This window comes from Lepisosteus oculatus, chromosome 11 (genome assembly GCF_040954835.1).
Source record: "Lepisosteus oculatus isolate fLepOcu1 chromosome 11, fLepOcu1.hap2, whole genome shotgun sequence".
In the NCBI taxonomy this organism is placed as follows: domain Eukaryota; kingdom Metazoa; phylum Chordata; class Actinopteri; order Semionotiformes; family Lepisosteidae; genus Lepisosteus; species Lepisosteus oculatus.
The window spans coordinates 6,127,282-6,155,260 of NC_090706.1; the positions used below are offsets into that span (position 1 = coordinate 6,127,282).

General features: G+C 37.6%; 1 long non-coding RNA gene across 3 annotated transcripts in view; it reads right to left on the reverse strand.

The window, feature by feature from the left end:
* The window catches only part of LOC138241784 (uncharacterized), a 264,964-nt gene that overhangs the window by 46,578 nt on the left and 190,407 nt on the right, over nucleotides 1-27,979 (reverse strand). For all 3 annotated transcript variants that reach the window (XR_011191061.1, XR_011191060.1, XR_011191059.1), the window contains exon 3: nucleotides 8,576-8,676. This is a non-coding gene — a long non-coding RNA (uncharacterized lncRNA). The remainder of the gene's footprint in view (nucleotides 1-8,575; nucleotides 8,677-27,979) is intronic.

Consider the following 27,979-nt stretch of genomic DNA (forward strand, 5'->3'; position numbering starts at 1 on the left):
GGCCTCTTCTTGTTTGTAACATTTATGCATTCTGAGATTTTTCTGGAAAGGGAACGCCACACAGAATAGAGGGAAGTGTCTGAGCAAGATGGAAATTCATCTGGAAGGAAAATAACTCCTCAGAAATACACTCCAAAAAAAGGAATGGATACCTTAAGAACCCTGAGCTGATATGACAGCTGAACCTTGTCAAGCAATACTGAAAAAAAAATCAAAGCTAGAAAGAAAATGCCAGAGAAGAGACCTCTAACCCCCCCCTCCTCTTCTTCAAGAATAAATTACTTCAGTTTGCACTGAAATAACCGTCATCTCTGGGGCTTCGTACCAGTCAAGGAGGCTCAGTGATGCTCTGCAGAGCCATCAAGGTGGAAACAAGGGCATTCCAGGACATTGCCTAGAACCTGAGACATGCTGATTCAGAAGTTAAAGATGTTACTTGCTGCCTCAGGGATCGATTCTAGTAATGGGATGAAGGGGGGAATTTTTTTAATAACTAACGTTACTAAGCACTGTGAAGGGAAGAAACCATCTTCCTGACAGGAGCGATGTGTGTTCTACCTGTTGGAGTGTATTTTCAAACAAGTGGTGAAAGCGCTACATCCCTACTCTAAAACTAATTAAGGGAAATTGTTCCGTGGGCAGCCAACAATTGGCTGGGACGCAGCAGCTTTCAGGGAAAACAACAAAACAAAACAATTCGAATTATCCTGTGGGAATAAAAGGAAGAGGAGAAGCGGAGGAGACAGACGTGGTCGAGCCTGATGTAGTAATCCAGGACTGAATAAATGCGAGATAACAAGAAGGCTAAGCCCGAGTGAATTAGCTGTATTTCCAGAGCTAAATTAATTAAAGGTAAAGTAGGCTCAGAAGAGAAGCCAGCCGGAGTTATTGGATTTTTGTTTGCAAAGTCTCACTGTAAAGAGTTCTGCTTCTGTCTGAAATGCAGGTTTCTTTTACACCGTTTAATAGAAAATAAATGCAAATATGCAAAGCTGCCCTGCCCGTTTGGTGATCCACCCTGCCCAATCTCTGTGCTGGACTGGGCACCTTGCACCCCAGCTGATATTCCTAAATTCACATACCGCAGGACACTGCTGCAGATCTGAAAACAAACAAGCTGAAAACATTTGATTATAAGTATACATGTACAATTGTGGAGTGGGAGTGGCAATGAGGACTACACACTCATTTCAGAAAAGATGATTGGATTTTGTTTTTAGCAACCTCTCAACAGGTCAAGATCTGCTTTTCAATTTGCTCAAATCTCTCTATTCAACTGCAACAGGAAATGTTAACAGCAATTTTCCTGTCTGAGCTTCAAGTAGGATGAATAGTATCACTCAAAAAGTTTGCATCTCAGCTGGAGGAAATCCTGACTGCCTTTCATCAGCTTTGACAATGAAAACTGCTGTAAAGCTGTCATGAGTCTTCAGCAGGAGCCCTGCTGGAGGAGGAGAAATGATGCTCCCTATACCAATATTAGTATAAGGGCTAGAATTATTGTGTTTAGAGGAAAGTACCACATGATGGGCGAAAACAATCTTGGCTTCATTTTCAGATGAAGGTGCACCAATCAAGTGACTGCAGGAGACGCAGGCTGGAAGCAAACAGTTTATTTAAATAAATTATTGTGGTTCAAAATTTGAAAAAGGTCCCTTTTCCCCTTAATGGAAACCTGTGGACTTGCGTTATCTTAGTCCCTTACCTCTGGAGCACCAGTTATCTCCATTTCTTTTCAGTTCATTGAAATGAAATAAATTTCCCCTTCTCCTTTGAAAAAAAAACATTGGCGGTCTTTGGTCCTTTGGGGAGTATTTAACATAAACAGCTTGAGCTGGTATGAAGCTCAGTGCATACAGCTCTTTCAATCTCAGGGTTATAATGGCTTTCACAAACATCATCAAAAACCTTGGATTGAAATACTGAGCTCTATTCAATTTCATCCACTCTATTATCTTCTACGTAATGATCTCAGTCAATGTAGCCCAGTCCCCCCGCCCCAACCTCAACAAACACACATTATCCCACACAGACAGGCATAAACACACATACTCACACTCACAAGGCACATTTAGAGTCACTTGGGCTTGGTTTCTCAAAGTCACAAACACCTGAGATGAGGAGTGTAAAATCCTGGTTCTGGAGAGCCATAATCCAGCAGCTCTTACATGTCACCCTTAAATCATCAGTTTGTAAAGACTTGGAACATATGTGAGTTTTTTCAGTTTAGTAATGCCAGCATTACACTACACAAATTTAGGATTTTCAGTTGCAGCCTTCATTTACTTAACCGTAAGAAAATCAAACTTGATTTTTTCGTAGCAAGTCGCAAGTTGTAGGGGTGGGCAGTGAGTCAGATGTGTACTTGTAAGATAATATGCCCATTGCGTTATAGCGCAATACTCATTTGTTTACATATCTGTTTTAAAGGTGTTTATTTTTTAAGATGTTTATTTGTGGAAAACAATGCCTGTGTTGCACTTGTCAAGATGTTTTCATGCTTGTCCTCCATGTTGTTTGTTTAGTTTCCTGTGCTGTTCCTCCTCGGCTCCTTATTTCCGGTGTGCTCCATGTTGATTGGCTGCCAAAATGAGGCGACCTCGCGGTACACTCTCGGCGCAAAACAAGCTTTGGAACTGTGATGAAAAGTCGTGAGGGAATCGTGTATTCACCCCCTGCGATCCCTAGTCGTATAATTTGACACCCTCTAGGACAGAAAAGGCAGCGAGATTCAGCAACTGCAGTCGTTAAATTTGACACGCTCTCCGACTAGAAGTCGTGTCGAGTCGTGTAGTGTGAAGCCGGCTTAAGTTGATCTGTTCCTTTGAAGCATAAATGACCAGCTTTGATTCTTGAGAGCTACAGGGTGTTGGGATTTTCATTTCAAGCAATTGCTAAACGAAGGGTGACATGAAAGACCTGCTTGACTGCGCCTCTCTAGGAAACAAGCCTTGGAATAGATACATATTCAAAAGTATTGTTAATCCTTAAACAAATACAAATAATACTACTTAATAGTAGTACTTTATCACTCATGGACTCTTAACTCATTTTAGTATTTCAAACCCTGATGGAATTACAATCTTTCCCATGTGTGTGTCCTGTCCTAGTGGTAGACCCATCTTGTGCCCTAAGCTTCCAGGACAGGCTTTGGATTCCTGTGACCCTTAACAGGAATAGATGACTTTCTAAAAACGGAGAGATTGATGGAATTATTCATTTCTGATAAAAAAGTTACATTCAATTAACTTCTGTTAATGGAGCCCTGTTGTTTGACAAGGTGAGGTTCAACCAACCAATTCTGTCTCAGCCAATCCCAGCGGCACTAGCCCAGTTTCCAGCAATTAGGAGCTTTCAAAACGTCATTAAGAAAATATAGATTATAACAGAGAGTATGCCTAGAGTGGACATGGTACTGGCTCTTGAGCCGTTGTTCAAACAGGTATGACTGTTTAGAATGAAGCAACCTGCAAGTGAAAGGAAGACTCTGCAAAAAAAAATATATATATATATAAATGTTTCCAAGACCAATTTCAATTTCAGTTTCCTATTTTAATTGGGGGCATTAGACCACAATAACAAAGGAATGAACCAGGTGCCTCTGCCTTTAAAACATCAGTAGTCCGTGGTTCAAAATATATCTTGCTCCTACAACCTGGCTCCAGTGGCAGTGCAGTAGAAGATACATTGAGGAAATTAATGTGTATGTAAAGGAATTGCCTGGGGAATAAATAGATGCTCAGATTCTTTGTAACTTTGTAATTAGTTATTTTAACAGCATAAATTGTGCATTATATGTAAATGCTTTAGAAAATAATCATGTTTATAACTAAGGAGAGGTATATGTAATTGAATAGTCTTTCCAGCTTCTAGGAAAATAAGATGTTGTTTGCTTTAAAAAAAGCAGACTATTTTCTGGACAGTATGTACAGTATGAAGAGAATCTCTCCTAGTCTCCATGGTGCTAATGGCAACATCTCAAATGCCTGGACTATTGTTGACTCAATCAGTCACGATACACATTTACTGTACACCACTCCCCTCTTTTGCATGTTTTTGAAAATGTAAAGAAAAAATCCTCTATTTAATTATTTATACAAAATCTGATCTGTATGCCCTGACACATACATTACTCCATTCTAAGTAAGTACCCACAGCTACATGTTTGCAAGACTTTCAGCTACTAAATATCCCACAATTCCTTTTATGGTCACAGATCACATGCACTAAGCTTGCTAAGAAGAATCCCATTTAGCATCTGGTTATATACATCTGCTTATGAACCTGTAACAATGTAACTCACATCTGTCTGATAATTGAAATGGCCTTAGCAGCACTAATGAACTCAATGGTTCTTATTTTCCCTGTGGGCAAACAGTGGGCAAATTGCCCACTCCACAGCAAATAAATCAGATGGGTAATTTTCCCACTGTGGTCTGCAGGGAAAATCAGAGCCAAGTTTGAATAATGAAAAACGTTCGTAAAGCTTGGTCAAAGATAAGAGACCGTACCCTCATCAGGCTGAGCAATTATTGGTCTGAGCAAAATTAAAAACATACAAAATGCAAAGTGAGTCAACTGAAAAAATCTATCACCTTATTTTGTTCTCCTTAATGATACTTTGAGAAGTACAGTATGCCAAAGTTCTGGTTGTTTCATTATTCTGAAAGAATGTGCAAGTGTCTGCCTGGTTCGAAATCTTACATTTCTAGTGTCTGCAAACAATTCTCTGTGCTTTCCAAGTGGTATCACTTGGTCAGCAATGTTCAGTACTTTCTCATACACCTGAAGGGGGGTCAACTGTACAAAGCACCAGTGATTTCAATCTTCAATATTCACAAAATTGCAATTTCTCTACAAAGCACATTACAAGTGACAGTGATTAGCATACGTTGACAGTCTCACCTAGAAAATTTCTACAGAATAAAAAATACTACCCTTTTTGCCTATGTGCTCCATTCAGCAAAGAAAGCAACAAGGAAAATAGCCCTTTTTACCAGATTTCACCTTTGTGCTCTAAAAACATCAATGAGAGAAATTCTACAGCTGTCTAGCCAAAAAAGCTGGATGTCTGTAACATACAGTATCTATTGTACTAGACAAGTACTCAGTTTTCCACTGTTTATTTTTATTTTTTTTCACTCTGGTAACATTTAACATCAATGCATTTTTTTAACTCAGTAACCTCATTAAACCTCCCTAGAAACTTCATTACAAAGTGAAATTGCTTTATTCTGCAATAACCTTTTTGCTTTTATAAGTTAAAATTGCCATTCTGCAGTAATGCCTTATACTATTCTGCTGTGTCTACTGCATTATTGCAGGAAAAGTATTAGACACATTTTATAATGAAATATTCTCTCACAGTAATAAACAAAGAGCAATTCCCTTCAACCTGTATCATACAATTCCAAATTCTAAATAATGCGAAAAAGGGAGCTTATGAAACACTGTTAACAAATACATATATTTCTATGAAAATGTGTGCTATTAATTACAACTATTAATTACAGCATTAACGTAGCACGGCACAGTACAACATATCATTACAGTGTCATTGCATGGTCTGTTAAACAATCTCCATAAACAGTCAATTGGCTTTTGACCTTTGCTCTTTGAGGTATTCCTTCTCAAAAAGAAATGTATCAATGTCTAGAAAGATGTTTGGACTGATTTACCCCCTCCTCCCCTCCCCAGAAAAAAGGCCAAAAAACACGGGGAGTCTAGAGAGATGGGAAATTCAAATGTACTGCAAGATGCTTTGAGATAAGAGAAAAATAAAAAAACTTCCTTGTGTTGTTCCGAGGCACACAGCCCTCAGTCTCCTCGAAAACCAGTCACATTTTCACTAGGAATGAAACAGTCCTCATGGGGCTGTTAAGACTTGCTTAGGATGATTGTTCTAACCATCTGCCTCCAATTAACAGATTCCATCAAGTCCAGGATATTTCAACCCTGCTCTGCCACTGATCTGGTGCTCCGTCATTGAGCATTACTACCCTGCATCTCAGAAGAGCGAGTAGCCTGTTGCTTCCACCAAACAAACGGCTCAGTGGACCTGCTTGACTGTGCCTCTCTAGGAAACAACCCTTAGAATAGATACATTTTCAAAATTATCCATAAAAAAAATTAAATAAAAGGTGAATCTGTATTCTTTCAACACACTACTCATTAATTTCTCCTATCCTATCACAATCCAATTGCTTAAGATACTGTACCAAGGACAAATAACCTTGCACTCATTTAATCTTGGTTCAGTGCTCTACATAAATATCAGGATTTAGCTTTTGTTTACTCCCAACTGCTAATGAACAGCTTAATTATGATGTGCTTTTTAGTATGTTTAAAAATGCAAGGCACAGAGCACATCAAAGCTACTCTAGAGCCACACTACATTGATCCTGCTTGGTCATTTTAAAACACTCAGAGTAAGATTAGGCATTTTACCACTGAATGAGGAAAAGGCTCTGTTATTTTGATGCTGATGATGAATTAATCATTAAGATAACTTCAGACTGATTTTTTAATAAAAACTTCTATTGTGTCTGTTGGATTTTTGCAGAGCTGGAATGAAAACAAAAGAAAATATGCTCCTCATGTGTTATCTGGACCACTAGACTAATCTGGACTAGTTACTGTAACGGCAACATATTGTATTCAATAATTTACTCAATGGAAGAAAAGTGATTTCCAGGCACATAAATACTGGGCAGCTATGATGACTGACAGCACAGGATAGCATTATTGATACCTATCAATCAAGATATTATGGCCCCGAGGTACACATTTTGATAACTCATCAAAGTACAAAGCAGATGCTAATGCACATATTCTCCAAATGCACTCTAGTGCCAGTATTACACTGCAGCACTGAAGGCACCACTACCTTAGTCACCCTTACATTTCTAAGTTACGTGCTAACCATCATCAGGCATCCAGAAAAGTGATGGTTCAAGCAGAAGATTTAGTTTTTAATCTATTCACACAGAGTGCCGGAGTACCTGCTGTCATGGCTGAAAAATTAGCTTTTTTTCCAAACAGCTGACACCAGCCTGCCAGGCAGTCTAACTGCTTGTCAATTAAGATAGATAGCATCTGATTTAACGTCATGTCAGACTTTTTAAAAAGACGTTTAGGTCCTGAATTTCTTTGATGCAATCTGGCGTTTCAGCTGTATATGGCATGGGATCAGTTACAATACTTGCTGAAGAGCCTTCAGGCACAATGAAATTGGAAATACAGTCCTCCCTCTATATGAAGTACACCTGGGTCTGGGCAGTGATCAATTCTGCATTACCTTTGGAGAAGTGATATGAAAATGGTCAACTATACAATGTTGCCAAAAAGTGCAAATATGCAAGGCAAGCTTGATAAACAGGGGTATCATAAATAGTGACAAATGTACTGCTATGACAAATCTTCAGACTTCAACAAACTGCTTTGGACAAATCTAGATTTCAGCAAACCAAGACAAACACGCTATCAGGCACAAAAACATTCCTCTGGTTTTTGTAATAACTTGTAAATGTATGGTTTAATGTTTCTGTTAAGTTTATAGCAATAAAAACAATGGGAGACATTAGGGGATATTCACTGTATAAAATATAGCCCTGTTAACATTCTGTTTGCTTTCTGCAGGGGATTCAAAATTCCACTCTGACACTGCAGAAATGATATTTCAAGGGAGTACTGATTTATGCTGATGGCATAACAACCTGCCACACACTTTTCTGCAAAACATACAGGATACTGTTATCTTCTAAAATAGATAAGTGACACCTTCAAAACAAAATACGCAAAATATAATGACAATAAAAATCCTAAGACATCCAAGTACAGACAATACATTTCCTGTCCTTCCATCAACACTTCAGTCTGTAAAATTCAGCTACTGCACTCATGTTTTGAACAGGTATTTCCTATAAATCTTCATATGAATTGATAGGTGATAAGTAAGGTCATTTAAAAATACTATTTTTTTAATAATATGCTGTATATGGCTGAGTGTTGACCTGAAGGAGGAAGTAGCTGAGAAGCACATAATGTGGTTTTGTTAGTTACTGGAGACCTTGATTTATCAAAAACAAAATATCAAATTGCAAGAGTCTAGACAGTGGTTCACCTACACTTTCTATTTTCTGCCAATCTTAAAATCAGTAAAGGAATTGAAGAACTGTCTACATCATATGACCCTTCATTTTAGTTAAGAATGGCAGACAAAAGGGGAAGAATTTTCTACCTAGAAAATGTACGTATGCCTTGAAATTACTTTGGCACAACAGATAAATAGAGGATTCTACTCATTTGCAAAAAGGATGGAGAATGTGCCTTAATTTATCAGCTTTTACACACAAATTTCAACATGAAAGTGAACACACTGGACTGCTGGAGATATAGGAGAGGTCCAGGCTATGAGTCCTGTTCATATTCTGTGAACTCAATAAGATCGAGCAAAACAACTGGAGATGCATTCCTTTTACAAGATCTACCATCACCATGGTTGTTTCTTCCCAGCACTCAGAATTCGGGGGTTCACTTTCATCTATCAAACTGAAGTTAAGAGAACATGGCTTACTCAGTTTTATCTTTCATTCTCCAAGGAACTCCGGAGGATGTTGGTTAGAGGGTGGCTTTCTTGTGCTCTGTGCACCCCAGAGAATACTGCCAAGCAGGAGCCTGGAAGACAATGGAAGCCTTGCTCAATTCAAAATAGGGTCTACCCAGCTTCATAAATATAGCAGCACCCACTGTCTCCTTATCATCAGGACTGAGACTTGGATTCATGAAGATACTGTTCTTGGTGTGTTGGTTGTCCGTAGTGTCCGACGATGACGGTTTTACTTTGTGCAGTTCATCTGTTTGGAAGATGAGCTGCATGGAGAAACCTGTGCCGGAGAGCTTTTTGAAGTGAGAGAGCCGTTGCACTGGGGCAGTCCCACTCTCTCGACCTCAGAAGTCTGGGTCCAGTGGTACAAGTAGTCATCATGAAGATACTACAAATGTTTTAAAAGGTTTGCCAGCAAGAGACCGAATTGAGCTTAAAAATCTAATTTCCTAGAGTGCACTGGGTGAGTTAGGACTGGTTGTCCTAATTCTCTTTCGATTAGTTTTACCAAACTGTTCGATATCATGACTTTTGACTTTTGTATAAGTTCTGTCTTCTGTGCACCACATGCTGGTGAGCAAGACTGAAATTAAAATCTTACTGCTTACCTTAATGGCATTTATAGGCTTCAACACATTACTTACTGTATCATATCTGACCAGTCTCTACACCCCCTAGTCAATGCTTTCAGGACCCAGAAGAGCAGCTAAGCAAGGTCAGTGTGTAAGTGTGTTTTATTTAACTAAAGATTAAAGTGAAATGCAAACATATTTACACACAAGAATGTATTATATCTTTCACACCCCATCCCCTGGGACTATTACAGCTACTGTATAGCATTATAGTTAAGTAGAGGGATTTAGTTCAATTTAATCCAAACTTCAACAAGCTAAATCCAATAGCTATACCCAAAGATGTAGAGCCAAGATCTGAGATTTCTTATTGACATAAAAAGGACTTTTTATTACATTGCATCTATTGCACAGGACTATGTCAATCCCTCCCCCTGTCTCACAACAGAAATAACATAACATCTTTCCATGGGAAGCAAGGGTAATAGGATCAGAACACAACATTTCATACCTCCAACAAATCAAAAGATTTTTGAGTGGTGTGATTTTATTTAAGGAAAATACCCAAACAATAAATTGTGTGTCCTTAGATATGCATTATATAAATCTTACATCTCCACATCAGTTTAGTATTTAACTTGAAGATTTCTCAAACCAGAGCTGTAAAGAGCCCAACCTTATACTAATTGTATGTATAAGATAGTGTATAAAATGTATATATGAAAGGCAATGCCCAAAATCTTTATTATACACAACAATGATTGTCTTCAAGATGAGTATAACTCTAGTTAAGTCCCTCCAGAGGTGTACTATTGCAAATTGTGAAGAGGCTCCAACACTCAAATGCGTGACAAAAACCAACCATTCAAACAACTTTCAAATTCCTTGTGGAATCTGAAAACAACATTTTTATAAGAACTTTTCTTGAGACACAGCAAAAGTACAAAGCTAAAGTTTCTGAGCAGCTTCACAAACTAAGCAAAGATTGTTTAACTATGTTTGTCATAGATAGCCTTCTAGGTTTGCTGAACACCCAATCACTCTAGCAAGTGGCATTCAATGTGAGGAGCAAACACTTCTAGTACATTTTCACATGAATTATATTACTGTTTTGATAAGATGTAAAACTTATGCCATATTGATCATTCAGGAGCCCAATGAAGATATTGTCATTGAGTTTCTAACCAGAGTTCTTTGCACTTTACAGTTTTGATAGATGGGACTGTACTGTTAACTACTGTTGAGTCTCTGATGAAAAGAAGAGTAGTTTTATAAGTGTAAATCACTGTTGTTGAAAGATGAAACCTGTTCTTTTAGTGCCAAACCAAACCCCGGCTACTCAGCATGATTAACCACTTAAATCCACAGGTGATCCCATTATATAAGGTAAGTCTTTCTTGAAATCCCCAAAATCAAAATTAAGGCCATATAAGGTTTTACAGTTTCAGCCTTGACTGGATCTTTAAGAAAAAATACAAAGCTACCTGAATTCAAAATGCTTTTCGTTTTGAAAATACGATATAGAACGATTTTGGACAAGTGTATGGAAAGCATCACTATTAAATGCTACGTACTGTATACATACAGTGGTTGAAATGGAAATTTTATCATTCTGTAGCTTTCCTTATACTAGACTTCAGGAAAAAAAATCTTAAAAGAGAATTTGTGGAAAAAGGGTTATATGTTTATAAACAGGTACTGTATAATGTGATTATACTATTAATCACATCACATTATCCTAAATGCAACTACAATTTCCCCCAGAGAAACATCTAAGAACTGCTTTGTTGAAGCATTGCAGCATTAATATACCATACGAAAATGAAGGAACTATATAAGAAACCTTTAAATAGCATTATGTTCTTATTAAGAAAGCTATTCACATTACGACTATAAAGAACATGTACCAAACAGCAAATAGCCTAGCTCATCACCAACAACCAGAAATCTTTAATTCAGTTGTCCTTATCTTTATACCACCTTCACCTACTGTAGAATCAGAAACTTAAATTGAGCCTTGTATTATTCGGTACACGTACATCACGCCTGCTTAATTTCAACATTTTGGATTTTTGCAGTGCTGACACAGGAGTGCATTAGGAAAGTGAAAAACCTTGACTATTGCAAGAAGCATGTTTTTCCTTTGTATGTTATTATAAATATATAATTTTACCTATTACCAGATGGATAGGTATAAAAATACTAATGTCACTTCAAGCACCTTTAGAAATATTTGAATATACATTCCAATGATCCTCTAAGTATACTTTATACAGTATTTATTTTTTCATAACACATTTCAGAGGTGACTAAACTGCATTCTGTCCAGCATTAGGTACTCTTATTTCATTTTCTAGAAAGCACAGTACATTTGTGGATCCAAATTAATTCTCTGCTTAATCTCCCATTTAAATCCTAGTATCTGATACTATCAAACACTCCTCTGCACATTCTGCTAATTAGATCTTCTCAGCCAGATGATTTCTTTAATGGGGTGATAAGCTCTTTTTTTCACAGATCTGACAGTGTGGGTAGAAACTAAAAGTGTAAATGTCAGAACTTGATATTGAGAAACTGATTCCTGAATGTACTTTCATCCATCTAGTCACACAAATAATCGAGTTTGTTATCTGGGATGTCTACAAAAGTTTCACAGAAATGTAGGACAACACCAAAAACCATACATGTCCATAGCTAACATGTAGTAACATAACATTACACAGAAAAGTTTACAAAGAACAAAAAAACAAATTCAAAATTAGACAAATATAAAATATGAATACTAAGCACACAGCCATAGAAAAACACAAACCATAACACTCCAAAATAGTGCACAATGCACTAATAGCATTGCCCACTCCATTCATCAATCTTTGGAAAAGAAAGGAACAGATACATATTAGATATTTCCCTAAATCATTTCAAAAGCGGGGTTATGATGTTTCTGGCATTTTACATTGTACTGCAAGCTAAATGATACGAAACTGGGAATACTAACAAAGCTCTTGAGTGAGCTTACCTAAAATAGATTACTATACATTTGCAGAAAGTATACTGTACATATGGCAAGTCCACTGCTCAAGACAGTGCTATATACTTACGACAACATTTGAAGTAAGACAATGGTGATAGCTTATCATTTATCCTGCTTATCTTGTCTCTCATACTGACTGTATATGCCTCTTGATCTAGACAGGATTTAAAGCACAACATCTGAAATTCAGATATTACATACACTTGAGAAAGAATGCACAACAGACTACAATATTTATACAAAACAAGTTATGTCTTTTAATATATCTTATCAAAATTCTGTTTTCAAAAAATCTAAATCATCTTTCAAAGCATATGACCAGATGCAGCTTTCCTGAAAAGATATTTCATTGCATTTTGACACATTTGTTTTGCTTAGAATAAATAAGCATTTTACTCAACTTGTGCCTGTCACGCTGAAATGAAATAGCTGATATACACTTCAAAATAGTGAGGCAACTGAGAAAATTTAAAATATAATCAGACTTATATGAAGATCCTCCTCCAGTCTGTGGGAGGATTTTAACCTGCTTGAAATGTTAAATAATGTTTCTGAAGACATTTTTTCTTTACAGCATTTAATGGAAACATTGTCCTTGTAACATTTCTTAAATCCATTTCACCATTCATTGATGAAATTTAAATAAAGACTTAGCTCAAAAACACATGCTAAAATAAACCATATAAACGGTAATCCATTTCTATACTTTGTGTTTCACATATGCTAGGGAATCAGCATTTAATTTTGTTTTCTCATTTTGTTCAGTTATGCTTAATAGCTCCCTGGAATTTGTGTTTATGCTGCCAGTCTTTTTTTCCCTAGTAAACCTCTATGGAGATCATCTGATTAGGTTGTCTATTACAGCTTCAGCTTTTCATGAGAGAAAATTACAGCTAACACACTGCCATCAGTGTAGGGCCATTATCCAGGCACATCATTTCCATGTTTTGTGCTACTTTAAATTAGATTGTACCTAGCAGTGACTTTTAGAACTGAATGCAGTCTTTGCCAAGAAACGACAGGCATTAGTACTAGGTTTGTGGAAATTGAAAAAATGCAATCAGTTCATACGGTAGATACCAGGGACAGTAAACAGATTTAATCAAATTTAAATATACATATTTGGAACCTTGCTTCTCTGCTTAGTTTAAGTTTTGTATTTGTCTCCAAAGTTTCTTCCAACTGCATACTATTTTATGGAAATATTTCCACAGGATCCCTTGCAAATGACCTTTGCTTGTTACTTTATATTGGGAGTCGGTTAGCTCTGGTTGCATAATGGTTTAGTCCAGTTCAGTCTTGATGGGTAGAGAGGGCATTGCCATTGCACATTTCGTGACGAGAATGTCCCAAAATCTGATGCCCACAACAGCAGAGCTATCAAACAACAAAGTTATCTTTACTGGATAGCTGGCAACTTTTCTTGCTATTTCACTTCACATTCCTGTCCATGAAAAAAAAATGTAAATTACATAATTCCCAATACTACACACTCCAGATTTGTTCAACGTTGTGAGAATTAGTCAGTTTTAAAAGAGCTGTCAGAAGCACAACGTGTCTTTTTTTATTCTGAGTCATCTCTAAACTCTTCAAAGAGCTATCTGATTTTCATCCAGTGATCGAAAATTACCCTCACCTTATACTCTGCACAAACCATGATTCACAAAGGGGAGAATGAATAATGCAGAGTGCTTGGGAGGTCAGTCTATTTCACTGTTCTTCAGTCCTACTTCTAAATATTCACTCATAGGCTTGGCAAAAACAGACTATAAATTTACTCAGTGAGGCTACTTTATTACAGCTTGTATACTTGATTTGGTACCACCCTGAAACAGAGACGTAAATTTGCTTGATAATGTACTGACATTATAACTAAGCTCAGAAAAGCTGGTGCAGCAGCCCAATTGCATCTGTCAAGGTTCTGGCAACTACGGGGTCATTACAGATCAGGTGTCTGCTCTTTAGTGGGGCTGCTGGTGCAGAATGGCTGCTGTGCATAACCAGTGTGGAGTTTTATACTACACTAGTGAATGTAGTGGGTTCCCTCCTACCTGTATAGTACTGACACTTTGGAGTAAAAGAGATAAATCCAGTAAAGTTGCTTGCCCAAGTGAATGTTGTGCTCTCATTAATGCAGGGAGGGGGAGCTGGGTTTGAGATCATGTCACTAGCCGACTGTGACCGGGATTCACCAAATGGTGGCGTATAATTGGCTGAACCCCATCGACAGTAAGATGGGAATAGTCGGCCAGGGCTGTCTCGGCTCTCAGCAGCACAGTGACCCCTGCAGCCATTCAGGCAATAGCAGACATGCAATGCTGTTGATGAGGGACACTCCTCTCATCCAAGGGGAGCTGAAACTTTTCCACAGGAGCTGTGTATCCTGTCACGTGTGAGATGTAAGATGAATGGTCTCAGGTTGGTGGAATCTTTCTACACTTACTCATTCTCTCCTGCGTGAAGTCACTGCATTAAAATTGTTAAGGTAGCATCTCATTTTTTTTAAAGTTGCATCAGGACACCTCAAAGAAAATTACAGTGAGATACAGCTCATTTTATGACATAACAATGCAGTAGGGGTGAATAACATGTCATAGGGGAACTATTTTTTTATTTTAAAGAGTAAACCTAACTCAGCCATTTCTTAATTTCTTTCAATTGCCACCAATATGAACCATGAATTCATCACCCATATATGTTGTTCATTTCCCCTATCAAGCAGAGTGGCACAGGACATTTTACACAATCACAAGGCATGTTCCTAGGGCCTAGCTGTTGTTGTCATTTCTACTTCAGCCAAAATACACGAGAAGTTACTAACCATTAAAACATAGGTTAAATCAGTCTATGAAATCTGTTACAATGTGGAAACAGCTCATTTAAATTAATTTTAAGTTTTCAATTAGACAAAAAAAATAAAAAATGAAGAACTGGGTACTGATGTCATGCATGGTGATTGATTTCAAGTGTCTATCAAGTGTGATGCACATCAAAAAGTTTTTGGAGTGCACTATAATTGTGCTGTCATGCATTAATTACTGTGCAGCGTCTGTAATGATTAATGAAACTATAATTAAATTCAGTTAATATATTAGGATAAACATTGACCTTAATTTATTTGGTAAGCCATGCATTGTTCAAAGATATTCGCTTCCGTTTCGATCTCCCAGAGATAATGGTGTTTAAAATTAAGAATGAATGCTCATAATAATTTAAATTGTTTCCTTAAAACCCAAATGTTAAATAGTAATTACATCCTAATTCAAATATCACATACACTTGGAGATTTTAATTAAAATCTGAAGCTGATTAAAACATTTAAGTAGCGATAGTGCTGCTTTTTGAAAAATGAAGATATAGTACTGTATATACAGTATATCATCTTAAAACCCTTTCTCTTCTAAAAATAGATCATGAGTGGCACTTAAAATTGATAAGAAGCAGCAGCTTAAGTTGGGTTTTTGATTGAAATGATGCAAAAAGTGCAGGGAAAGCAGGTCTGAAAAAACTCTTATCATTAGAAGGGTGAAAGGATTGATCGATTCAAGGATCTCATCAGCTTCTGTAAAGGTCCCAGAGTGAAGCCTTCCACAACATTACTTGGCCAATTATCCAACAATTTTGTGTAAAGATTCTAATGCTCTTCGTGGAGATTATTTCTGTTTGCATCTTCTGTTTCTGGTGTACATGCTGAAGGACTTGGACTTGGACCGATTTTATAAACAGCTTTCAAAATTTCAGATATTTTTAATGAACTATTGGCAATCTTCTTTGTACCGGGTAACAGAAATTAAGCATGTTTGATTCCAGCAGCCTTCTTCACAGCTCTTAAATGTCCTATAGCATTGATACAGAAATGTTAAAACTAAAGACATTTTAAGACATTTAAATATCTATTATTTGAAACATCAAATGAAGATCCGCTTCATGTTGCATTTCGTGGGAACTCGAATGGAAGTTTGCCTCAACATGGCGACTTACAGTACTTTCACGAAGTGCATGATCTTGTGCTTAATTTGAATTTTAAAATTTTAATGTCCACGTCAATGAATTTATTTTGTTACTGAGATTTGATAACCGGCCTGAGAAATTGGGACTGCACTTCCCCTTTACATCTCATGTTATTGCCTGTGATGGATTTCCTGCAAATGTAATTCTTTGTGTCAGTCCAATAGCCAAGAACTCGTAAAGTGGGAACACAAGCTTGTTTGCACAAAGATAAGTGTCCAGTATAATTCCTGAAGGAAAAAAAAACAGGATAATTTGCCAATATCTATTCACAGACTTCACCAACTATGAGGACAGTTTTAATGCTTGTGACGTGATGGAAACAAGCATCGCCTCAGTGTCCTGAGAGGTGGCCCTCAGCTGCTAGTGATAATGTGTCTCCTCATTTCTGGCACCAAAAGAAAGGTGAAGAAGCACACAGTTCTATCTCCATGGTTAGGAAACCTTATTTTGTCATTTTCTTCAGAGACTTAAAGAAGACTTTTTGGAATTAGCTCCAGCGGTTAGATGCACTTCACTGTAATGTAGATATGAAGGCAGAACCTAAGGGTATGAGGCCATGAAATTAGAGTGAATTGAAGGGTGTCAAAGAAAATGGTTGAAAGCCACAACCATCATAAACATCAATTTGTGTGAAGAATCCTCACTTCACCAAACTCTCAAATATGTAATGCAACATCATAAGGCAGTCTATAGCAAAGAGCTTCTGTGTGTGGTGCATTACTTTCCCCAACTTTTCCTCTTCACAAAGCATACAAAGCATTAACTTCAATGCTAAATCTGAACTTTTTATTTCAAAAGAAACCGAAATTGTAAAGCAATACTTGTCTAAAATCAGAATCTGTGATTTTGTCCCAAAAGGGGTGGCAATGTCAGTGTTCAGAGAAAGCTGTGTGAATAAGAATGCTTGGGGGGGTTAAGAATATATCTTTTGCTATTTTTCTTTTGAAAATAATAGCCCCAGGAGCCCAGTGTCACCCAACACAACCAATGCATCAACTTTGAAATTATGCTTCTGCATGTTAGTTTAGCTTCTGAGAAGTGAAAATTGATTCTGCTACAAGTGAATAACACATAATAATAGGGTGCTGTGAAAGGAGCGTGTGATTGTCAGGACAATCAAGCACAATTTCCTTCCAGTTTTCATAAACGTCAATGGCTGGTTATTTATTTATTTTACTGTACTACTGCTTACATTTCATCAGAGGTTTTCCGTTTCTTAATAATTTAGCCTTTCAAGGTTCCTGTAACCCCAAAGCATTTTAAGAAAAAAAGCATGATGTGGGCTAGTCATCTAGTTTAATACTTATTACCTTAATTATATATAAACAGGTTAATTTGAGAGTTCAGAATTATTCAGGGATGCTCCATCAAACAATTGTTTTAGATTGTCAATAAGAAGCGTCTTTAATTGGCTAATAAATTTGCCTGAACTTACCTGACCCACCTGCTAACTGTAAATCACAAACACAATCCAATTCTTTTCTCAAAGGCTCCCTCATTCTTAAACAGTATACTGTAATGAAAGTATGCCATTAAGCCTGATATTGCAAATGGCTGATTGCTACACTACTGTATCATTGTCACAAAACATTCTTGGTAAAGAGGTTGGAAACCTTTGGAGGCCATTTGGCGCAGGTGGATCTATATTCACTTGATTGCTTATAAGTGATCCTCACTTGCTACTCTTCCTGAGAGCTCATCCTGATGTGGCATCATTGCAGAAGGACAACACACCTCCTCCTGCTACTTGTGCAACAGCAGCTTTCTTCTAGGATGAAAATGTGGTCGTTATGATGCAAATCCCTTAATTGCCAGACCTGAGCCCCACTGAACATTGGTTGAATAGGCTGGGCTTACATAATTTTAGGGCTCAGAGATCAGTGAACAGGCTCATGATTGTCCAGGATCTACAAGAAGAACGGGACAAAAGATTAGCCCACAAGATTCTCATCCTGGTGCAAAGCATGCGTTGCCACTGTGCAACTTGCACTGCCTCCAATGGAGGGTCAAAAAAGCTACTAGTCTACTACTTTCATAATCCACCAAAAAAAAAAAGTTAAAAAATTCTTTGTGTCTGCTTATTTCTTAGTGGCAGCTATATTTATCTTGCATGAGTTCTGAACATTAATTATGGAGTTAGCATTTAAGGAGATGTCATGACATCACTTTCCTTAACAGATTCTTCTGTACTTCATCGTTAATTACAGGGAATAACATACTTGGTCAGCCAGTGAAGAAAAGTAGCATTTTAAATTATCTTTAATAAAGCAGTGAAAGGGCTAATGAAATGTATGTTATTAACTGAAACAATGAACTCCCTCGCAATTGTGATGCTCAATAAGATTCAGCACATTACCCAGTAACAGCTTTTTAAAAAAATCCCACAAGTTTCTGAGGCATGGAAAACAACTATCTGCTACATAAACTCCAGGCATATATACACCTTTAGCAAACTATTGGCTTATTCTACCATTTTGTGCATGAAAATACAATACATTCCTGCATATTTGTTAAGATACATAACAAATATACATTACATTATGTATAAACATTACTGCATATTTGCTATTTCATGTGTACTGTTGTATTAATGAACTGGTTTTATTATGAAATTATAAAATGCCTTTTTTGCTCACAGATGTTGCTGCTTGTACAGTAAATTTTATTTTTATAATATTATCTATATTAAAATTTTGCTTTAGACTAAAATAGAACGTTTATTTCAGCAGACAAAAGAAACTGTCAGTATGTATTCATTATACAGATTGTTTGAACAGCACTCTTGCAGTTTACATGAAAAATGTTTAATCAAGCATCAATATTAAGTTATCTTAAGAAGCTGAAAGTGTGTTTATTTAACGCACTGGGGGTATTTTAATAACAGCTTTTTTTATAAGGCACAATGTTTGTTAGAAATACACAGAAATAAAATCACAGCGAATATTTTTCTTTCAGTTCAGGTAAAAACATTTTGAACTCATCTGAGAGTTTGTTGCTATAATACTGTGTAACTGTAGGCTTGTATATCTGAAGAGCTCATACATTGGAAATCACATTTATTTTTAACTTAAACAAAGAACAGATTACATCTATGGAATGAGATTATAGAATCAATGGAATGAGATAGTGTTTCATTCCTTTTAACTTTCTATGCAGGGTAGGACAAGGTAACAAGTATGAACTTATACTGAGCTGCTGCCTGTGCTTCCCAGAAAAAGATGAAGAGATCACTTCATGACTGGGGGGTTGATAGTGAAAACACAAGGTGCTTTAAAATAAGTGTTCTGCTCTGATGATCTGCCCAAATTTCACACACTTGTCAGAACAGTTGTTATGTACTCCTCTCCTCTCCACAACTGAGCAAAAATGCTACAGGACCTACCCAGACAAACGTTCTGGCACAGAATCTCACACGCCCCAAGCTCAAATCTCACACTCCGCCTTCAGGAGGCCAAGTGGAATCGCAGCGCTGTCTTTGAATCTAGTCTTCATCCTGCTCTTAAAGTCATTTGTTTGCCAGTAAGCATCTGTCCACCTTATGGATCACTTATTACCTGAAGCTGTTTGAAGAAATCCAAAGCTGTATGCCCCTCAGACATCTGGTCATGCAGACGTGCCTGAAAATTTCCATTCAAGTCTTGTTAGATTTTGTTCATGAAGTTTGAGTTTTTCTATATATTTTGTTCTTATTATTGCACTTAATCTCACCATGTTTACTGCAAGTGGCCAGGCTGGAGATAAAGCTCTCTATTGTTGCCTCTGGGGCTTTACATATTCCAATAGAAGCACATTTTTTACATCATCTCCAATAAGACCTCTTATCAGCTTACTCAATACTAGCTCACAAGTTACCCCACTCCCCAGAAATACATTCAAGTCTCCCCTGAATGGTGAACTGAGCCATTTAAAGTGATCTGAGAGGGTCTCTAACAGACCGAGTCTAACAAACATGGTGTTTGATTAGACACAAAAGGTTAATTTTTTTTTTCCTGACGGCTGTCAGAAAGATGTGATAATATGAGCAGGTTTAAGTTTATTCCATATTAGAAGAAGAAAAAGTTGAAAAAATGTTTTCTCAGAAGAGCTTTAGAATTTTATTTCCACAGCTATAAACTTTTAATGAAATTCTTTCTCCTTTTTCGACAAAATGTAAATGCAAGATTTCGTTTAAAGGCCTCAAAAATAGCCATTGTACAGCTAGAAATGTTTCACCTTACACTGACCTACAGTAACTTCATTTGACATTAAAAAAAAAATCACTAGATGCACTGTAGGGTCAGGCTGTACCATATTGCCTTTCCAGATAGATAGACTTACTACCTTTAACCAGACGTACAATCTGATACAGAAAGCTGGCCACTACAGGAGGATTGTCAGAGATGAATTATCCCCATCTTACTTCCACTTTGTTTAAACCAGTAAAGGCTTTAGAGGAAACCCAGTGGAGGTGAGCTGCGAGTTATAGTTGACTGGCTGGAATAAACCTGCCCCAAGTTTGATTGATTGGGTGTGAGGCTCGTATGCCTATATCTCCCAGCACTCCAGCTCCAAACAAACATCTCTTGGGGCGGAGCATGGATGATTTTTAACTTGGTGGCTGACATGCACCACTTCCTCTCATACAAGTGAGTCTAATCAAAGTTATACTGTATATCATCAGGCAGAAAACAGAGCTGCCTTTCTGGACTTATCTGTTTGACCCACTTTGCTGTTTGGAGCTGTGCGCGCATGCAGAGCCCACTGGTTACTACTTCTTCCCAACAGGCAAACACAGTGTTTCATGCACTGCTGCAGACAAGTCAGATTCAAATGCAAGAACCAAAGACAACTGCACTAGCTTTTGCACACACCAAATAAGACCAACTTCAGAAAAACATAAAACTTAAATCAAAGTCACACACTATAGGTTTAAGGGAAAGATGGGCGGTAGAGAAATTCAATATCATACACTGAACCATTATTCTGACTCATGTGGCACACAATACAAGTGCACACATTGCTTCTCTACTTGAAAGCATTTTTGTCTCTCTGAAACAGAATACTGTTGATTGGAACCCCCACAACCACAATCATCATTATCAATCATAAATATGATAATGTTGGCATAATGTACTGTATATACACCAATGCCGGGAGCGTAGGCAGTATTTATTGATTTGTGCATCGTTATGGTTCGTTTAACAAGGAGAACTTTTCAACAAGCCCATACAAAAATGTTGCACTCTCCCCCTCAATGTTCTGGAACGTATGACTGGCTTCAACCTCATTAATTTGAATCACTGCATCAATGTAACACTTAGGATTGTGCTCCAGCCTCAAAGTGCTGTCACAGGCATAACTCCAAAAGTTCCAACTGCACCGACTGTGGGAGGGCCAAATGCATTACACCAAAACACTGGACTTCTGCTGCGAGGTGTCTAAATGCTCTGGAGAGTCCTGGTGAATTAAGTCACCATGTCTCATTTTGTGCTGTGTGAGACCTGTTATACTCTTCCCCTCCAACTGCTTTACCTACAGTATGTCTTGAGAGTTTATGGGAGAAATTCTTTTTAACAATGTCAAAATGTCACCCACTGTAAAACAAACACAGGGGAAGGCATAGCAGGTAAGTCTCTGATCTCAATACAGGTGGGTTGTGGGTTCAAGTCCCCACTATGGAGCTGCTGTTGTACTGTGAGTGAGGTACTTTGTCTCAGTGGCTCCAGTCCGCTAAGCTGCTAAAGTGGAGACCAGCACTGGTGGGGGTAATCCCCAACCAACCAGGGGGAGTCACATGCTCTCTCATCCGCTTAATGCCACGGTAACCAGGATGAGCTCTGGCCTGTTGAGCCGGTGTAGCTGGGACAAGGAAATTGCCTGCCTAAATATCGTTGTATGTCTTCTAGCTTGTTATGCCTATGAATGGGTAAAAACAACTTTCGTTTCTTACTGGACCCAGAGTTGAACTTAAACCTCCAGCTGGGAAAAAAGCACTACAGAACCTAACGTAATTCCATTCATTTATAGACATTTTTCTCTCACCTTTACTTTTCAACATCTACTTCTTTGTGGTCCATTCATTACACATCTCTCACGTTCACTATAAATCTTTGAAGTACTTTGCCCCCATTTGCCCTTATTCTGGCAGATGTCTAGCAGCACATAACCCATTCACAGTTTTACACACAGAATACAATGGACAGTCATATCTGGCTCTGACATTTCTCGGTTTAGTGCATTCCTGTGGCGTCTGAGAGAGATCATCTATGGGTGACAGCATCTCTTTTCTTTTGATTTTGAACAAAATTGCTTATATATATATAAAAAAACTCTTTCCTGGACGCCAGGGGCCATTATATATCCCACAGAGTTCAAACAGAAACAGGATAGAAATACCTGTCAAGGGAGATAAGCAAAGCTGGCTGCCCTGAATATAAAAAGAGTTCCTAACCCAAATGGAGGATCTCTCATCTATGCTTCTACTACCAATGCATTTGAAAGGGACATACAGTATGAACTGGAAGATGGCAATCCTTTGCAACCTAGAGCAAATTTCTGCTTTTCCATGAGCCTGAGAGGACTCCCTAAACAAACACAGGTACAATATGTACTAAGCTCTTGCTTGCCTAATACATAAGGACAAGATAACTGTTAATTCCATGCTATGCTAATGCCATCTAACTATGAATTGTTGCCACATTAATTACAGAAAATGCTTATTATAGGACAGCCAGACAAAGTGTCAAATTCAGGGAGGTGCAGATTCTCTTGCTGTAATTTTGGCTCTGACGTTAAGTTGTCATGCTGACTGTTCCAGTAAAAAAAGCTTCTCAAAGATGACAGTTAGGAAACCAGTCTGCACCATGGACATTGATGGGAAATATGCCCCTGAAGTGTGCAACACTAAAATACTCCCAAACAAAAACTCTATTTGCGCAGTGCAATGTGGTCTCCTTCCCCCATTTTGCAATCATGTATTAAAAAGAAAACTAGTCAAAATGAAGCTTACGAAACAAGATGTTAACTACATTAATTACCATTAAAAGAGTTCTTTTTAAAAATGAAACAAAGTAAGTCTGGTGAATTGCACCTCTGAATTTTGCTTGTTAATTTTCTTTTACAATTGCCCAATTCACTCTTTAACTTCAAAACTCATCAAATAGTGATGAAAGTGCATGACTGCCAACATGTTAGAACATGCTCCAGACAGGCAACCAATAACAGCAAATAGGCTTCCAGGAGTGGTATGACAGTACATTTTATAAGCAAAGCCAGAATTTCTGGCTTCTCATTTCAAACTCAACAAGATGCATGAGGGCTACTGAGATAAATGTTTGATGTGTAAAAATGTGATCTCTTCCTTATAGTGTTAATTTTATACCTTGACAAAGAAATAGAGAAGTTAGTTTTTTATTTACTAATTGGTTACTTAATGGCTGAATTCCTAAAGGCATCAGTACAGTATGTCCTAAATGGAGACATCATGGAAAAAAATTATATTGGTGGGAAGCTGTCAAGACTTTCAAATTCCACTATACATAAGAAATTATCTAACATTAATTCTGACTAATAATAATCTTATCTTTAGTATTTTGTGATCATAATAATTGCTAACACTTATATAGAGCTTTTCTGGACACTCCACTCAAAGCGCTTTACAGGTAATGGGGACTCCCCTTCACCACCACCAATGTGCAGCCCCACCTGGATGATGGGATGGCAGCCATAGTGCGCCAGAACGCTCACCACACATCAGCTCTCAGTGGGGAGGAGAACAGAGTGATGAAGCCAGTTCAGATTATTAGGGGATTATTAGGAGGCCATGATTGGTAAGGGCCAATGGAAATTTGGCCAGGACGCCTTTTTACAGTATAGTTTCCCAGTCACTATACTGGGGTATTAGGACCCACATAGTCCACAGGGTGAGCACCCCCTGCTGGCCCCACTAACACCTCTTCCAGCAGCAACCTTAGTTTTTCCCAAGAGGTCTCCCATCCAGGTACTGACCAGGTTCACACCTGCTGAGCTTCAGTGGGCTGCCAGTTGAGAGTTGCAGGGCAATATGGCTGCTGACCAAATTTGCGGCCAAATTCTGTGTAGGTATCACCTGAAACAGTTATAGTATGATGTACGATGTCCTCCAAGTTATTCATTCTCTTGAGCAATAAAAATCAAATAACAGAATTGTTAAACAGAGGTGTTAAGAAATGTGACCATCTTGATGTCTGGATCCATTTTTTTTTTTACAAATATATATATTTTCTCTGTGGAATGCTATTATGATTACAGTATCACTATGAGAATGTTAGTCAGACATTATTCAGTCTTGAACATATTCTGTTACATGATGTTTTTGTTCCAGTTTCACTGGGGGATAAATAAATCTGGAGGGCACTGTATGATTTTAAAAGTCCATGAAAAAATGGTCAATATATTACTGTTGTAACAGAATATTTTGGTGGTCTGCAGATGTTTTATAAATTTATTGACTTCAGCTATGCTTAAGATTTTGTAATTATATCTCCATGATACACACATCTTGAAGAGAACTAAAGAACAGCATGCAAGTCAGCTTCATAGTCAGCTTCATACTATCCATAGTGCCTTGCTTGAAGAAGGAAACTCAGGAAAGTGACTGGCAGTCTTTTGAAGACTTTCTTTTGCGCAAGATTAGATTATGCATACGTAATATGTACCCACCACAATTATCAGTAGTATTACCACAACACATTTAGCACAAAGAAAGTTTTTCAAAGATATTATGAGTCCAGTCCTTTGCTGTGCTAGTGCTGGCAATTGAGGAACACATTGGCGTACAAGAGGTTTATTCTGACATAAAAATCATAACTGAAGAGCTAAGCTCTGGAGTGAGTCAGTGACCCTGTCTTATGGAGTTAGATACTTTTACAGTGTTTGCAGGAGTTTGCAATGTGAAATAAAATTCAATACAGTGCTCAACGAAAGCGTAAAAGCCACGTCCTGTGTTTTCTGTTGCAAAACGCTTGAGATGCAGATGCAAACGCTCTGTGCTCAAGTGTCTGCTCCGTCGATATGCCTGAGGCACAGCAATATAGAAAGTAATCAATAAAAAACAATATAAATTTGTCAGTAGAAGCAGTCTTTATTGAAAAGGACATGAACTAGATTTAAAAATGACATCGTGGAAGGGTGCATAATAGCTGTGGAACGAACATGGAGAGTTACTGCAAGGTGTTCCAGAAATATTTATTCATAGGTATAAAGCAAACACCACAGGAAACACAAGCATAACTTACACGGACATGAGAACAAATAAAATCAACACTTCTTGAACATTTCTAGCCTATTATACCTCTGAAACAAAAACAAAGTAGTAGAATTTTAAATATTATTTCTCAGCGAATACTATTTAAGTTATTTATGTTTTCAATAAATATAAAAAATGCTGTAAGACAAAATAAGGCCATCCATCATCTAAAAGATCTTCCGCACTTTGTAACCTCAGGTGATCAGAACACACTGATCAGTAACCAGCAGATTCAAGAAGGATTTTACTGTAATGCAGCTGATGAAGCTGCTTAATTACAACGTTAGGGGAGTTGAGGTTTAATTTTCTTTATGGAAAAACTGGCTTTCTGGCATCCTCCCATTAGGTCTGGCCATCATTTACTGTATGGCCTCAGAGCAGCCTGTTCGGAGTGCTGGCTGCAGCAGACACGAAATGGGCAAAAAACAAATCCCAAAACAGCAGTAAGCTCAGAACATGAGCTGGTCCTGTAGTCATGGGCTTTTAAAGACTGAGATGCTGCAGCCTACACCAGCATTCAAGAAAAGATCAATACAACAAGAAACCTGATTCATCCAGACCGTTGCTAAGCGTCAATTCTATCCTGTTCCGCAACCACAAAGTGACTCCTTGCAGGGACCTCTCGCTCAGAAGCCACACAAACAAACTTGACCCAATTTTTTTTTTAATTCAGCTGCATTTGTAGTGCTCGCGTGCTTTGGTTGCAGGCCCTAATATCCATGTCTGCCTCTGGAAAAGAGTTTCCTCCTTACCAAACAGAACCAAAGAAAAAAAAGTTGCAAGAGCAAAAAAAAAAAAATTTTCTCTGAATTAGTTCTGCACAGCTACACATCAGAGGCATTAAACAAACTTGGCGGGTAATCTGGTGGCAGGCTTCTTTATATTTTAATTAAGGAATTTAATGATGTACATGTGTATCGTACAAAAGAGCTTAATTAACAACCTCTATATTAGGGCCTCATGAATCAAATTACAGAGATATTTTTTCTTTTCATTTCATCCTTAAGTTTTAATGTTAAAAATAAATATTTAATGACATTCACTTAAAAAATGACAGCTGAGTTCTAGGATTTAACACAAGGGCAAGAAGAGGAGTTGAAAATGTCTGCAGGACCTCTTTCTATGAGTTCAAAAGTTTAAAGAGTCTTGATGTAATAATGTCGATATTCAATCCAGTTCGAGATTTAATAAATACATACTGTATGTATTTTGTGGTATGAACTGCAGGCTATCATGGCCAAACTTTCCATAACATTTTTTCCGGCTATATGAATGGGTGAGAAGGAAGTTGATTACAAATTATTTATTGTACATTCAGTGTGGTTCATATATTATAAAAAGTGTTGTACAAAAATAATATACTGTATTGCATAAAGAATAAGGTATATCCGGTTATTCTGTTAAACCATATCAACTGCATGTCATGCACACTGATGACTGCCTTGATTGTAAATAAATTCTAGACAATGTTTCTCAAAACATGTTCCTTTTTTGGGTTGATTAAGAACTGCAGACTCATAATATAGTAGGATGATTTGGTGGAAATCGCACACATGAACAGAAGTAGCCAGTGAAAAGTGTGCCAATTCTCACATTCACATTTCAAGCCAGGTCTTCACCAAGCAAGACTTCTTAAAATGCATCCACGTCAGATGGAATTATTGTTTTCCTTCATGCTGACAAATCAGCAGGAGGTCTGAGGGATTCTTGCTGTGAGCTTGACCTCAACTGGAACAACATAGGCAGATGAAAAACCCTTCAATGCAACACCCCTACTATCTTTCTATTGCTGGCTGACTGAAGGTTAAAAGTGTCAGATAATGGAATCTTGAATGTGGTTGCCTCACTGTGCCAGAGAATAAGATACCATACGGGATGTATATGATATGGTATATATGATACGAGGGACAAGACCGTTAACGACTGATACCTGTCCTTTGACACTTTTGAAGGACATTTGATTTGCTGTATGAACAATAATGTGAGCAGGAAATCTTCAAGAAAAATGAAAGGGAAGACTACTATACTGAGCATAAAAAGAAACATCACACCATTCATGATTTTAGAAAAAAGTATATTAAAGTGTTGATTAATTGATCGTTCATGACTGACTGCGATATACTTGATTGGCTTTGATTGTTCCATAAACTCTAAACAAGCTCAACAGTGACAAGTTTTCAGGAAGCAAAGTGATTTCACCTGTTAAATGTCAAGCCAGTGTCAGCTATATTAATGTATAAATGAAGCAATAATCTACAGAATACTTCCCAACAGAACAGTGCCTTCTGCCATTATCTCCTCAGGCAGTAATGTCAAATCCTCTTTAGTGATGGCTTGTGTTGACCATCGTGATGGACATCAGAAAGTGTCCTAGAAAACAGACCAGTTTATGAGGAAGTCCAAGTATGATGACTTAGGCAGGTGTGTCTAGTCACTACAGAATTCCACTGGTAGTGATGATGACTTTTGTCTAACTACAGCTTTCTTGCAAG